Source organism: Lissotriton helveticus, chromosome 3_1 (genome assembly GCF_964261635.1).
Source record: "Lissotriton helveticus chromosome 3_1, aLisHel1.1, whole genome shotgun sequence".
In the NCBI taxonomy this organism is placed as follows: domain Eukaryota; kingdom Metazoa; phylum Chordata; class Amphibia; order Caudata; family Salamandridae; genus Lissotriton; species Lissotriton helveticus.
Window position 1 is genome coordinate 1,078,948,665 of NC_136061.1, and position 13,821 is coordinate 1,078,962,485.

Sequence of the window (13,821 nt, forward strand, 5' to 3'; positions counted from 1 at the left end):
TGCCACTGCACATGACAATGTTGTGGATCAGTCTAATTGCCACCTCTCAGTGAAGCTGGAGCTGCCTTCTGCTCATAACACCCCTGTAAATGGTACCTTCAACTGTTGTAAAGTCAAGCTTTGAATCATAATGCATACAGTGAGCTTTAGTTGTGGCACATGACTGAAGCAGGCGGACAATTAGGACATTTTATTTACTTTTTCGGTAGAAAGAGACTTACGTTATGAATCATTAGCACACATTGAAAATTTACTTTAATATGTTCTCATAACTCTCGGAAGGCCTATGCCCAAAAGCCATTTTCAAGTACCTAAAGTAGTACAACGTTAGGAATCCTAAATTCTCCATCCACAGATATCCATCTCTGCCATTCCTAATTTTTATGTACAGAGATCGCCTCAAATTATTTAGTAGTAAGTATGACAAGGATATGAAGGAGTAGTTGAAAAATGGGAAGGACAGCGGGCAAGAAAACTGATGAAAAGTCCACTCACAGCTGCCGAGAGCAGTTTTCCAGCCCTGATCTTCGCACAGTCAATCTGTCCAACTTGTAATACGGCGGGCGGTTAACCACCGTCAGACCACCAACGCCAGGATGGCGGTCCACGAACCACCAATCTCGTAAGAAGGTCCTAACTCTATAATTATCCTTTAAGTTTATGATAAGAAAAGGAGTGGAAGTATGTTGAAGTACAGAAGTCAATACATTTCACGGTGCCCCTCAAGCAACACTTGATACCAAGTTCATGCACTTCCATCAGATTGGCAGTATACTAGTATCAGAAGTTGAACATGGAACCTGAGGAGGCTTTTCAAATAGAGAAAAATCTGTGAGGTATTGTAGCCAGGCTGTCACACTGATTACTAAATAATAAACAGAACTGTGTGAATCAGCTCTCTGACTGTCAGATTTTCTAAGGATGGCACTGTATTGTGATTCCATTATTTTGCATAGCATGAAGCATATTCCTATTGAAATTGGTGGTATTATAGTAAATTTTGAAACAATATATTAATTTTGAACAAAATATTGATTTAAAAATATCGGGAGACAGAAATATTGAAAATTAAATATCGTGACATAAAAATATTGTGAAGTAAAAGAATCGGTGACAAGAGCATCATGTTTTGAGGTAATTAATATTGTTTTAAATAATATCAATATTTTTAATACGGTTTTCACTAATATAGTCGTTAAAAGTCTTAATTGTATGTATTAATATTGTTTATATAAATGTTATTAATTTTTTTATTATATCTTGTTATTTTAAGTGATTTTGAGATTTCTATTTCAATGTTCATAGTAATTTATAGTGTTGTTGCAGGTGATTGTTTTTATAGGGGGATAGGGTGGGAAGCTAATTAGGTAATAATTTATTATGAAATATTTAATAAAATGTAATTATAGGACTGATATTTATTATGCAATGAGTGTAATACTGGTTTATTTTCATTATATGGTATTTGTGGGCTGTTAGGTTTGAAGCGTTATAAGGTGGAATGTTAATTAATAAATAATTAACAATTAATTATACATTTTCAATAATTATTTAATTGATTTCCATTAAATAATTTATGAAGTACTTATGTATTTTTCCTATATTTTAGTTGTGGGGCGCTAGGTTTGTTAGGGTGTATGGTGGAAAGTTAATTAAGTAATAATTCATTAACAATTTATTATTAATTGTTAATACATGTATTGTTTTTTAATTATCTAAAATATGGAATGCAAATTTATTTTACCTATATTTTAGCTTTGGGATGTTTGGTTTGTAAGGGTATTCGGGAGGAAGTTAATTAAGTAATAATTATTAAACTATTAATTATTATTTGAAAATTAATTATTTTATTTAATTGCAAATTGTGGAACACTCATTTATGTTAATTTTATTTTAGTTGCGGAATGCTAGGTTTGTAATGTTCTAAAGTAGAAATTAATAAAGTAATAATTAATTACAAATAAATATTCATTGTTAATTATTTAATTTATTTTAAATATGTTATCTAATGTTTTAGGCGTGGGTCATTAGGTTGTATGGGAACAGGGTGGGAAGTTAATTAATTATAATTAGAATAACAATTATTTATTAATAGATAATTCATTTTTTTGTGAACAGTAATTATGTAAATTGACGTGGAAATGGTAAATTCCATCCCTCCAAAATCCAGCACTTTTCCTACTGTTGCACAGACTAGAATGGGAATAGTAAATATTACCTCCCCCCCCCACCAAAGGCCAACACTTTCCCTACTGTTGTGTCATTTGGAGTAGAAATTCTACTTTTCACCTTCCAAAACACATATTTGCACTGTTTGGAATACTATATTTCACTTCTCTGAAATCAAAGTCTTTCCCTCCTATTCAATAGACTGGAGTGGAAATAGTAAATTCTATCGCTCCAAATTCCAACACTTTCCCTACTGTTGTGTCATTTGGAGTAGAAATTGTACTTTTCACCCTTCCAAAACACATATTTTGCATAATTTTGCACTGTTTGGAATACTATATTTCACTTCTCTGAAATCAAAGTCTTTCCCTCTTATTCAATAGACTGGAATGGAAATAGTAAATTCTATCGCTCCAAATTCCAACACTTTTCCCTACTGTTGCGCTGAATTTTACCCTTCTGAAATCCAATGCTTTCCCTACAATTGCCCTGTTTGGAGTGAGAATAGTAAATGTAACCACTGTGAAGTTCAACATTATCCCTAATTTTGTGTTGTGGGAATAGTATATTTTTCCCTCCTAATCCCAACGCTTTCACTACTGTTGCACTACTTGAAGTGGGAATAGTAAATTGTATCCCTCCAAAATCCATCACTTTCCCTACTGTTGCACTGTTTGGAAATGGAATAGTAAATGTAACCCCTCCAAAGTTCAACACTTTCCCTGCTGCTGTTTAGAATGTGCCACTGGATTCAAGCTATCCAGGCTGATGAGGGGTGAAACCCCAAAACCGGTCATAGGATGCTTGTTTCTGATCCAGGGAGGACCTGGTTTGGCAGTTTGGGCAGGACTGTTCCCATAAAGCAAAGGGTCAAGACTGATTTGCATATGGCCAGATCTAAACTGGGGTGGCATGGTGAGCAATCGAGTGATGGATTTAACCCTGATCTCTTGACTGGGGTGAATGTTTTGATCTGTTCTGCATTCTGTCCATCAATTGTGTGTCTTTTGCTTTCTCTCCCTAAGTGCGCTGGGTATGCCCAAACGTGGGTCCCGGACTCACTGTGCCACTGGATTAAAGCTATCCTGTCTGATGAGGGGTGAAATGCCAAAACCAGTCCCAGGATGCTTGTTTCCGGTCCAGGGAAGACCTGGCTTGGCAGTTTTGGTTGGACTGTTCCCATGAGGCACACTGTCGAGACTGATTTGCATATTGCCAGGTGTAAACGTGGCTGGCATGGTGAGCAAAAGAATGATGGATTTAACCCAGATCTCTTGACTGGGGGTGAATGCTTTAATTTCTTCTGCATTACATCCATCAATTGTGTGTCTTGAGAAGGGAGCAGAAACAGTGAGTTTCACCCACTTGGAAGTTCAATGCTTTACCTATTGTTGCTTTGACTGGAATGGGACTAGTGAATCTAAGTCATCTGAAGTCCAACACTTTCCCTATTATTGAGGTGAATGGAGTAAGAATAGTAAATGTAACCATTTCAAAGTCCAACACTTTCCTTAATGTTGCATGATCTTGAGTGGGACTAGTATATTTAATATTCTGAGACCACATTCATAGTATTGGTTAAATAGATGTATAACCTTAATTGTTTTCTTTTTAATCTTTTATCTTATTTGTTTTCATTTCTAAATGTATTTTAATTTTTATAGTACCTTAAGCAAATGTGTTTTTTGAATTTTTGAATTATCAATATTTGCTTCTTGTCTACATTAATTAACATATTTGTTCCTTTTTTTCTTTTTTTTGTTTTCTCAATCTCTTTATCAATTATTCCTTCCATCACACAGATTAAAATGTAAAAAATTAAATGATTGTTTATCCATATATATGCCATGTAGTTAATGTTTTTCACATTTTCTTAAAATGAAAAAGGACTAATAGCACAAACCTAACAGATGTTTGTTATCAAATTGTAAGTAATAATGTCAAAGTTTACAAAATGTACAACCCATGCATAATCCAAATCATCAGTGCCATTTTAACATTTGCAGTTCCAGATACTGCCACCATGGAAAAACGTGATATAATCCAAAAATCTGAATCAATAGGCAAACTATCATTGATTTCTGTCATTAGCTGGAGCCTGATCCTCTGGCTCAGAATGGTAATCCCACGTCAAATTACACTACAGAGAAAATCCTGTATTACTCCATTGCGTGGCCTCAAGATCATTCCTTTTTTATATATTTTTATTGAGAACAAATACATTAAACCTCATGTCAGGGATAAGCAAGCAAGAAAATAGAAAATAAATAATTCCCATAGCATTTCATTACAATCCCACTACATTTAGCAAAGTAAATTTCTATAAAAATAGATGTAAAATATCTAGAAGTAATAGAGAGTAAAACAAAAAGAATATAGACGTTTTCTGTCGTTGATGAACCAGATAGAAAGGGTCAAGAAAAAAAAAAATATATATATGTATTGTAGACACTACCCCACCCCTTCCCGCCATTTATTTATCAGAGACCAGATTTGCTGCCCCTTTACTCTGCCTTTTTTCCCTCTCCTGGCATAAATTGAATTTTCTAGATTACAGCTGGTTAGCAACCTGACTAACCATTGTTGCAATCTAGGGGGTGTTCTATCCTTCCATGCTGTAGCAATACACAGACGAAATACTGCCATCGCTACAAATAAAAAATATTCCTGATTGCGGCAAGAAATCTCATTTGAGACCCCCAGCATAATCAGCTCTTCCGTTAGCTTAACTTTCACATTTAACGCTCTATCCATTAATACCTCCATAGATTCTAAAAGGGGCAGCAAAGCTGGGCAACCAGCAAACATATGGGTTGTATCACCCTCTGTACTATCACATCTAGGGCATAGTATCCCCTGTGTTCCCCCCCCATTGAGCTATTTTAGCAGGTGTGTAATACAGTGTATACAGGGTTTTATAATATTGTGCTTGCAACACTGATGAGCAGAGGATATCATGCCCGAGCTGGAGTGACCTACCAAATGTCCCCTGTGGTATCTCTAATCTGTTCATCCATTTCAGTTCGGCCTTTTCTAAATCATTTTCTCTGTTCTTAATTAGTTCTACATACAGAATTCTAATTGTGCAGCTTTGCCCCTCTTCAATGACCTGCAGTATCGTATTAATTTCAAATCCACGTGCACCCCCTATCTTGCCTGAGAAAAAACTTCTTGCCTGTAGATATTTTAAAAAGCTTCTTGAATTCATTCCAAATTCCACTTGGATTGCAGAAAATTGGCGTATACCCTCTGGACCTATAAGATCCCCGCCTACTTCACTCCCAATCTTTCCCATTCCCCAAAAATTACATCCCCAAAGATATCCTGCGATATTGTAGGGTTGTTAGACAATCTAGTATGAGCATTAAATCTCCCCAGGCCGAAGCTCTTCCTGAAGGCCCTCCAGATCTTATAGGCTGCCTCGACTGTTTTAGATTTGATTTTATTAAAGAAGCTTGGTTCGTTATGTTTCAGAAACACATTCGCTGCTTCCACTCCTAAAACCAGTCTATAAATTTCTGTGGAGCCCGTGTGATGTCCTTCCTCCATTTCTGCCCCCCCCAAAAGGCCTGACATTTGTTGTAGCATTGCTGCCCAATAATATAGTTTTAAATCGGGCATGGCCCAACCCCCCCGTTCCCGTGGTAGCGACATAAATCTAAGAGCTCTTCTTGTTTTACCTTGGGACCAGATAAAGCGATTAAATGTTTGTTCTATTATGTTAAACCAGACAGCATTTAAAAAAAGGGGGATTGATCTGAATAAGTATAAACATTTTGGGAGAAGATTCATTTTCACAAAATTCACTCGTCCCACTATAGACATATGGATATTGTGTATCCTGTCTAAGTCTCGTTTAGACTTGGTTATTATCGGCTTTATATTCAGTTCCACCAATTTATCCAGGTCTGCAGTGATAGAGACTCCCAAATATACACCATCCGCCACCACCCGTGGATCTGTGCGTTCTGTGTGTGCATTATGTATGATTTGTGTTTTGGCTTTATTCAGAGCGTACCCTGCCACCTGGCCAAAGTGATCTGCTTCTATTTCTATCTCCCTTATAGCCTCAGTGGGTGTAGGTGTAATAACTGCCACGTCGTCAGCGTACGCTAAGGCTTTAATTGGACCCATCTTTGTTATTATTGGCCGTATGCGCTCATTTTGTTCTAGTTTATAAATTAGCGGATCTATATACATTGCAAACAATAAGGGTGAACACGGGCAACCCTGCCTTGTGCCACGCGATATTTCAATTGGGCTTGAGCGTCCTGCGTTCACCCTTATGCGTGCCGTTGGTGCCCTGTATAGTGATTGTACTGATTTCACAAAGCTTTCCCCGCACCCTGATTTTCTCATTACTGCCCATAAGAACTCCCAGGCCACACGGTTGAAAGCTTTTTCGGCGTCTAAAAGAAGAACTGCTATGGGACCCCCCGCTCCCCCCTGTGCAATCCCCTGGGCATCAAATAGAGTGATTACTTTTCTGATATGTTGTGTAGTACCCCTATTTGGAATAAATCCGTGTTGATTCTTACTGACCAATCCTTCAATTACCCCAGAAAGTCTAGTTGCTAAGGATTTAGAGAATATTTTAGCATCTGTGTTTATTAGGGTGATTGGTCGATATGAACCTGGTTCAGTCAGTGGCTTACCTTTCTTAAGTATTACTATTATATCAGCCCCCGCCCAACTAGCTGGGGTTGATGCTCCTTTCTGTGCCTCGTGTATTGTGTTCATTAATTCAGATTTCATTGCCTTAAAGAACACTCTGTAGAATTCCCCTGGTATCATATCTGGCCCAGAAGCTTTACCCGAAGGCAGATTCAGCATGGCCTCCTGAACTTCGTCTTCGCTCAGCGGTGCCCCCATCTCATTCCTATCTTCCTCGGCTATTTCTTTGATTAATATATCCTGTAGATATCTGTTTATCCCCTCCGGAAGTATGTCCTGGTCCGCTGTATATAGTTATCTGATAAAACTGTCTAAAGGTCTCCAGAATCTCCTGCTCATCCGAAACAATATTTCCTCCTGTATCCCGTATTTCCCTAATTGCTCCCTTAGCTACTCTCTGTCTAGTTCTTACTGCAAGAGTATGGCCCACTTTTTCATTATATTCATAGCAGCTCTCCCTTCTCATATCAAAAATGTTAGCCGCCTTTTTTGCTATTCTTTCTTCTGCCACCATCTTTACTACCATCACCCTTAGAACCTGTTGCTCTATGTCTCGTCTATCCATAATAGCCTGCTCGAGCTCCCGCTCTGCCTCCATCACTGCTCGCTTTAACTGCTCTGATATATCCCTTTTCTTTTTCTGCTTAGCCAGGCTAAAGCTGAGCGTCTCGCCTCGGACCCCTGCCTTAAAAGCGTCCCAGGCATTTCTAGGCGTGGTACTGCCCCTATTATTGTCCCAAAATTATTTTATCCATTTGTTCATGTGATTAAGTAATTTGGATCTACCAAGAGCTCCTTTTCAAATGTCCAGGGCCGTTCCTGTCTCCTAGATCCTTCTCCGCTAATTGTGAGGATAAGTGGATTGTGGTCCGATACTATACGTGGAAGTCTCTCTATGTGTAGTTTAGAAAAAGGGAAGCCAGACATAATATCCCAACCGCACACATATCTTGTGTGGTGCAGAATAATAGCTATATCCAGGTTCCGCTGGCTTTAACTTCCACCATGTATCGCTTAAGGAGTTATTACTGGCCATCCTCTGAATTGCCCGACAGACTCTTCTTTTCCTACCCATGTACTGTCCGTTCATATCCAGTCCTAGCCCCATAGCTCCGTTTAAATTGAAATCGCCAGCTAAAATTATTTTTGGCGCCCAAGTTGCTAACTCTATGTCCAGAAAGTCTATTACTTCTGGATCATCCTGTGTAGTTCCATATATTGAGCCTAGTGTAACCCACTCCTCTCCAATCCAGCATTCTATCAGGACCCATCTCCCCCATTGGTCTTCTAGCTTTTTCCTTATCAGTGTGTCAAACCTCTTAACTAAAATGGCCACCCCCCTATTCTTTGCGCCCTGCTTGGAGTAGGCTAACAATCGGAACCCTAGTTGTTCTAGCAGAAACAGCTTATTCCCTCTATATGAGTCTCCTGTAAAAAAATATAATCTGCCCGCGTATCCTTAAGCATCAGTGCAACTTTCTGCCTTTTTTCCTTATCGTTAAGGCCACAGACATTGAGTGTCAGTATCTTAATATCGACATTAGTGTTAATATTAGCGCACATTCCAGCTAGCTACAATCACACCGGTCTTACCTTTCCTTCCTGTTCCTGACTCAGCCTTAACCGCTCTAATAAAATTCCCCATTACAATCAAATATGTCCACTTATCCCTGATTAAACCTACCATTGTCCCTCGTCCTGTGCTCCCTTGTCCCCACCCTCCCTCCCTTACAGGCAAATAGGTCAATCCTGACCTATGCATGGCTGGTTCCTAGACCCTCAGGGTGTCACATCCCCCCTCTCCCCGTTTGCAAAGCCTTACCATATTTTCAAAGTATATTTCCTATCATCCAATAAATCGGCAAAAAGGACCACCCTCACCCCAACTGATCAAACACATTTTGTACCCCTTTATGTCCAACTTATTATCCAAGTTCAAATATCTCTGCATCTCTTTTTCTCCTTCAGTTCCTCCAAAAAGGCCTGTGCCTTAATCTCGGAGAAAAGCATCCTTGTCTGTCCATCTACTATTATTTTAAGTCTTGCCGGAAATAGAAGATATGCCTCACATCCTAATTTCTGGAATGGGTCGATCATCTGACGTAGCCGCCATCTTCTTTCGACGGTGACAAGGCAAAAGTCAGGGCGTGCGGAAAAAGGTTATTCCATTAAACGTGCAGCGATCCTGAGGTTTTGCTCTGTCCATAATCTCTTGCCTGGCCAAGAAATTCCCCATGAATACTAGCATGGCTCTTGGTTTGTCTTTCTGAGAGCCGCTATATGTTTTCTTTTGCGTTAAGGGGCACCTATGTGCTCTCTGCACCTCTGTATCCCAGTTCCATCTATCCATCTCGTGGAAAGCCCCCTTGAGAAGCATAATTACAAAGGATCTTGGGACTTGCTTTTCTGCCCCCTCAGGAATTCCCAAAAGTCTGATGTTATTTCTCCTCTGCCTGTTTTCAAAATCCTCAAGCTTCCAGTTCATATCTTGAGTAGCCTTTACTTGCGACTCCTTTAACTCCAGCCAGCTAGAAACCTCCTCCTCCAACTTGCCAGTTCTTTCCTCCACCTCTGTGACCCTTCCTACCATCTCAATTCATAACGGGGGTGGTGATGGGCAGAGTATCTGGAAGCTTGTTTCCTTTCCAGTAAAGAATTGGCTTGGTAGTTTGGTCTGCCCTGTTCCCATGATGCACTGGGCCAGGGTCAGACTAATTTGCATGTAGCCAGGTTCTGAGCTGGGATGGTGCAGTGAGCTAAAAACGGTGATGGATCAAGCCCTGATCTTTTGACTGGGTAGGAGTGTTCTGCTTAATTCAGATACTCTGTCCATCACCACCCCCTTTATGAATCCTTCCTACCATCTCAGCATATAGCTTGTTCATTTTACTGAGCGAACTTTGAATTTTCTTATTCACTTGCTTTGTCCTTTTACTTTCCGCCCTCGCTTCTCCCTGCATCCGCTTTAGGGTAGAGTATAGCAAATTCGTGTCGCTGTGCTGATTACTATGCTGGTCTCTAGAGCTCCCTTGAGCGAGGTCATCTTCTTGGTATAGACTCGAGGTGGCTGAGTAGTCCCATACTAGCTTCTTTGTCACCTCAGTTTGTGTTGGACTAACGGGCACCTGCCTCTTAGAGCGTCGTCGACTCCTCTGCTGCTGCTGCTGTTTCTTTTTTTGCGTTATGGAAATCTGATGGATTAATTCCTCCGACCCTGAATCCGTTGTCTCCAATTCTGTATCCCTTCTTATACCTCTGCTTACTTTTGAGCTTTCAGCGGACTCGCTCCCAGTCTCACTTCCTGTTAAAGCCCCTTCTGAAGTTTCTGAGGCACCTGTCTCGTCGTTTACTGAAAAAAAGCAGTCCTCACTTGGAGATCCAGGGGCCTGCGGCCCCCCCTCTGCAACTGCTGGCATTGTGTGGACTACCGGGTCAACTTGATCTCCTCCCTCAGTATCCCCAATCAAGGAGGGCCCTGGGGAGTCTATACTGATAGCGCCGCTGCCTGCGTTTATGTCAACGCTATCCCCCTCCAATAATGTTTCAGCCAACTGATTATTTTGCACATCTTGCAATGTCTTTGATGCACCCATTGTCTGCGCCATGCTTACTTCCGGTAACACTAATGGCTCTGCAACTTTTGGGTCTGCATCTTTAAGCCTTTAAGCTGTGTATCTTTTGGCTCTCTCGAGTCTCCCCGCGCCTTACCAATCTCACCGACCGTACTCACTGCTTCTCTCCCATCTCCTGTAACCGGTAGTCTCTCTGTGCTCTGCTCATCTTGCTTGCCTTGCTCTGAGGTCGGCACGTCCGTGAGAGGTCTGCGCGGACCTCCCTGCACGCGCACCTCCACTGCAGGTAGAGATGACTCCATGGTTACGCTGTGCAACATTTCCGCCTCGCCGCCATGGACCACGAGTTCTCCGACCCCGGCTCTGATTCCCATTCCGTTACCCGCTGTAGATGCTGCGGATCCCGTGAAGACTTCCTGCAGGGTAGGTTGCCGCATGTTACCTACTTTAGGAGTTTTGTTCTCACCAGCTTTTGGTTTTATTATCGTCTGTTTTCCTTTCTCCGCTCTTTCAGCCCTAAGTTCCGCTTTCAGCTCAGCGTCTCGGGCTTTGTCTTTTGTCTTTTCCTTTTCTTTTGGTTTGTTAGTCTGGTGGGCTGTAGCAGAGTTAGCACTGCTCACTTTTGCTGCCTGCATTCTCGTAATGGTATGAGTGTCGGTCAGAATACTGGTGTCCACCTCACTTGCGCAGTTCTTAGAGTCTTTAGTCTTTACTCGTAGTGGCATCCTGACACTCCAATTCAACCTCAGCGGTGCAGCTATTGGACCTAACACAGTATCATTAAGCTCAACAAGCGTAATACATAAAATATTGCTGAGTGTCTTTGTCCGCATAAGTGGCAGCATACTTTGATGGGTGTTCTTAAGTCATCCTTTACTCATCATTCTCTGTTTCTCATTCTTCTCCCGATGCGTTTGTTCCTTTCTTCATACAGCAGGAGAGGGAGGTAGGAGCGACCTACTCCTGAGTCTGACCCGCGGCCATCTTGCCCCCTCTAGCGAAAGTGTGTTCCTATTCAATTGTCTATATGTTTAAAGTTTTCTTCATTTATACACTTATACAGTGCCTAATTTGAGCCAGTTGTTTCCGGTGCTCGGCATCAGCACTTAATTGTCAGAACTGGCTCTAGTGATAGTCACCACATGGTGACAATATCTGACCAATTTTGAATTGAGCACAACTGCAGTTTTTAATAAGTCAATATCCATTAAAAAGAATAATTCCTGCCACTCATGAAATTAGTAGTGCTTTGGTAGCCTGGAATAGTCTGAATTGAACACTTGTAGGAGTGTGATGATTGGTAGTTGTGTTTGTACTGCCAATGGCAGGGGCAATAGGTGTTGCGGGCTGCAGTGGCCTCCCGAGAAGGAACCTGGCACTTACTTTCTACAAATTAAGCACAGCAAATATATCTATTGTTGTACAATATTAGTACCAACAATATTTTTTTCTACGATTTTTGTACTTACCATTATAATTGTAGGAGCACAATGTTGTTGTAAATTATATTTTTTACAGAATATTTTGTCAACAATAGATTTTTATCATGATATTGTGGCAGCGAACTGTTCTCATTGCCACCACGATTGACATTCAGATGATCATGAACAGAGGTGAGACAGCTGCCCTATTCCTATTGGATCTTTCCGTAGCCTTCAACACTGTCTCCCACCCTATTCTTATCTAATGACTGCATGAAGTCAGCATCTAAGTCCAAAACTTTCCTGAGAGACTGCACTGACTCAGTCAACTTGTCTCTATTAACCTCAGACACATCAGCCCTCATCTATGAAGTTCCCAAAATATCCTCGATCAGCCCCATTCTGTTCAATGCCTACATTAACTCATGCACTGTCATCATCTGCACTCATTGAATCAGGATCAGATTTTATGCTGATGAGAAACAGCTCATGCCTGATTGAAGTCACCTGATGGATGAAAACCAATTGCCTTAAGGTCAACAAACTCGACTCAGATAAGATAAAAGTAGTCATCTTCAGCATAAACACCTTGCTCTAGGACTCCACTGGGTGGCCTGCTGACTTTGGACTCGCATTCCTTCCAGCAGTACAAAGCTCCTGTAATGAATAATCAACTGACCATGGCCAGCCAAGCCGCATTCCTACTCTGCATATGCAGAACCACATTTATTTATTTATTTATCTTTTTTTTTTTTTTTTATATAACATGTACGTGACCCAAGGGTCATGTACACGTACAGGTAACAACAGTACTTCACCTGTGTTAGTGGTTACTTAGATTCTAAAGTTGCATATGATGGTATGTACATGTTCCATCATCCAAAAAATCAACAGATACGTGTGTGTATAAGCAAAACAGACTGGTATGTACTCAGTAACCCCAGTGGAAAGTCCTTTGTAGTTACAGGATAGCAGTTTAGGAATGAGGTAGGATCATTACGCTGATGGGTCAGGTAAAGAACAAATAATATTGGATTCAGTGTAAGAGTCCATGTTTGATTTTTCATGGATTGTTGTGTGGCAGTGCTGGAGTTTGCATTGCGGGAGAAGGACTCAATTCCCATTTGTGCCTAGGTATCTTTTGAGCAGTTATGCTTTCCAATTCTTCTTGAAGTTGGCTATTGACTGCTTAATGTGAAGATCTCGTGGCATGGAGATCCAGATTCTGGGAGCATTATGGAGAATGGGCTTGCATGGCACCTTTCCTTCATGAATTGAATAGGAGTCGTAGTAGTGAGTCTGCGCTACACTGAGCGCGTATTTTTCCTGCCCTTGATAGTTTTTTTGATAGGTATTTCTGCATATTCACATGGAGAGCTTAATGTATTATACAGTTTGTTTGAAAATACACCTTTCTTCTATCAGGAGCTATCCAAGTTTCTTTAGAGTGGGTGTAGTATGTTTTTGACATCCTCTTTTGGGATGAAAGACTTCACCTTTTTTTTTTCCTGTAGTTTGAACAAGACATTTCTTGCAGTGGAGTTTGTGTGAGTGGTCATATTCAAGTTTTTGTTTCGTGTGATTCCCAGAAGGCATTTGTGCCTTCTCCTACCTTGCTGGAGCTGGGAATGATCTGTTCCTGCTCATCAGAGCCTCCTTCTCATAACACAACATGCCATACCATAGCATAGCATGTCATACCATAGAACAGCATAGCATAATATAACATAGCATAGCATAAGATAGGATAACATAATATAACATAGCATAACATAACATAACATAACATAACAATATAACATAGCATAATATAACGTAAGGTACCATAACATACCATATCATAACATTAGCTAAGTTAAATGGAGGGCAGTAGCAAGGAGGTCCCTTTTGACTGATTAAATAAACGATAGCGACAGCCAGACACAGCGTTTTGATTGTTTATCAAAATAAAAGAAAGAATCAAAATACTCGCTTAACCTCTTAGC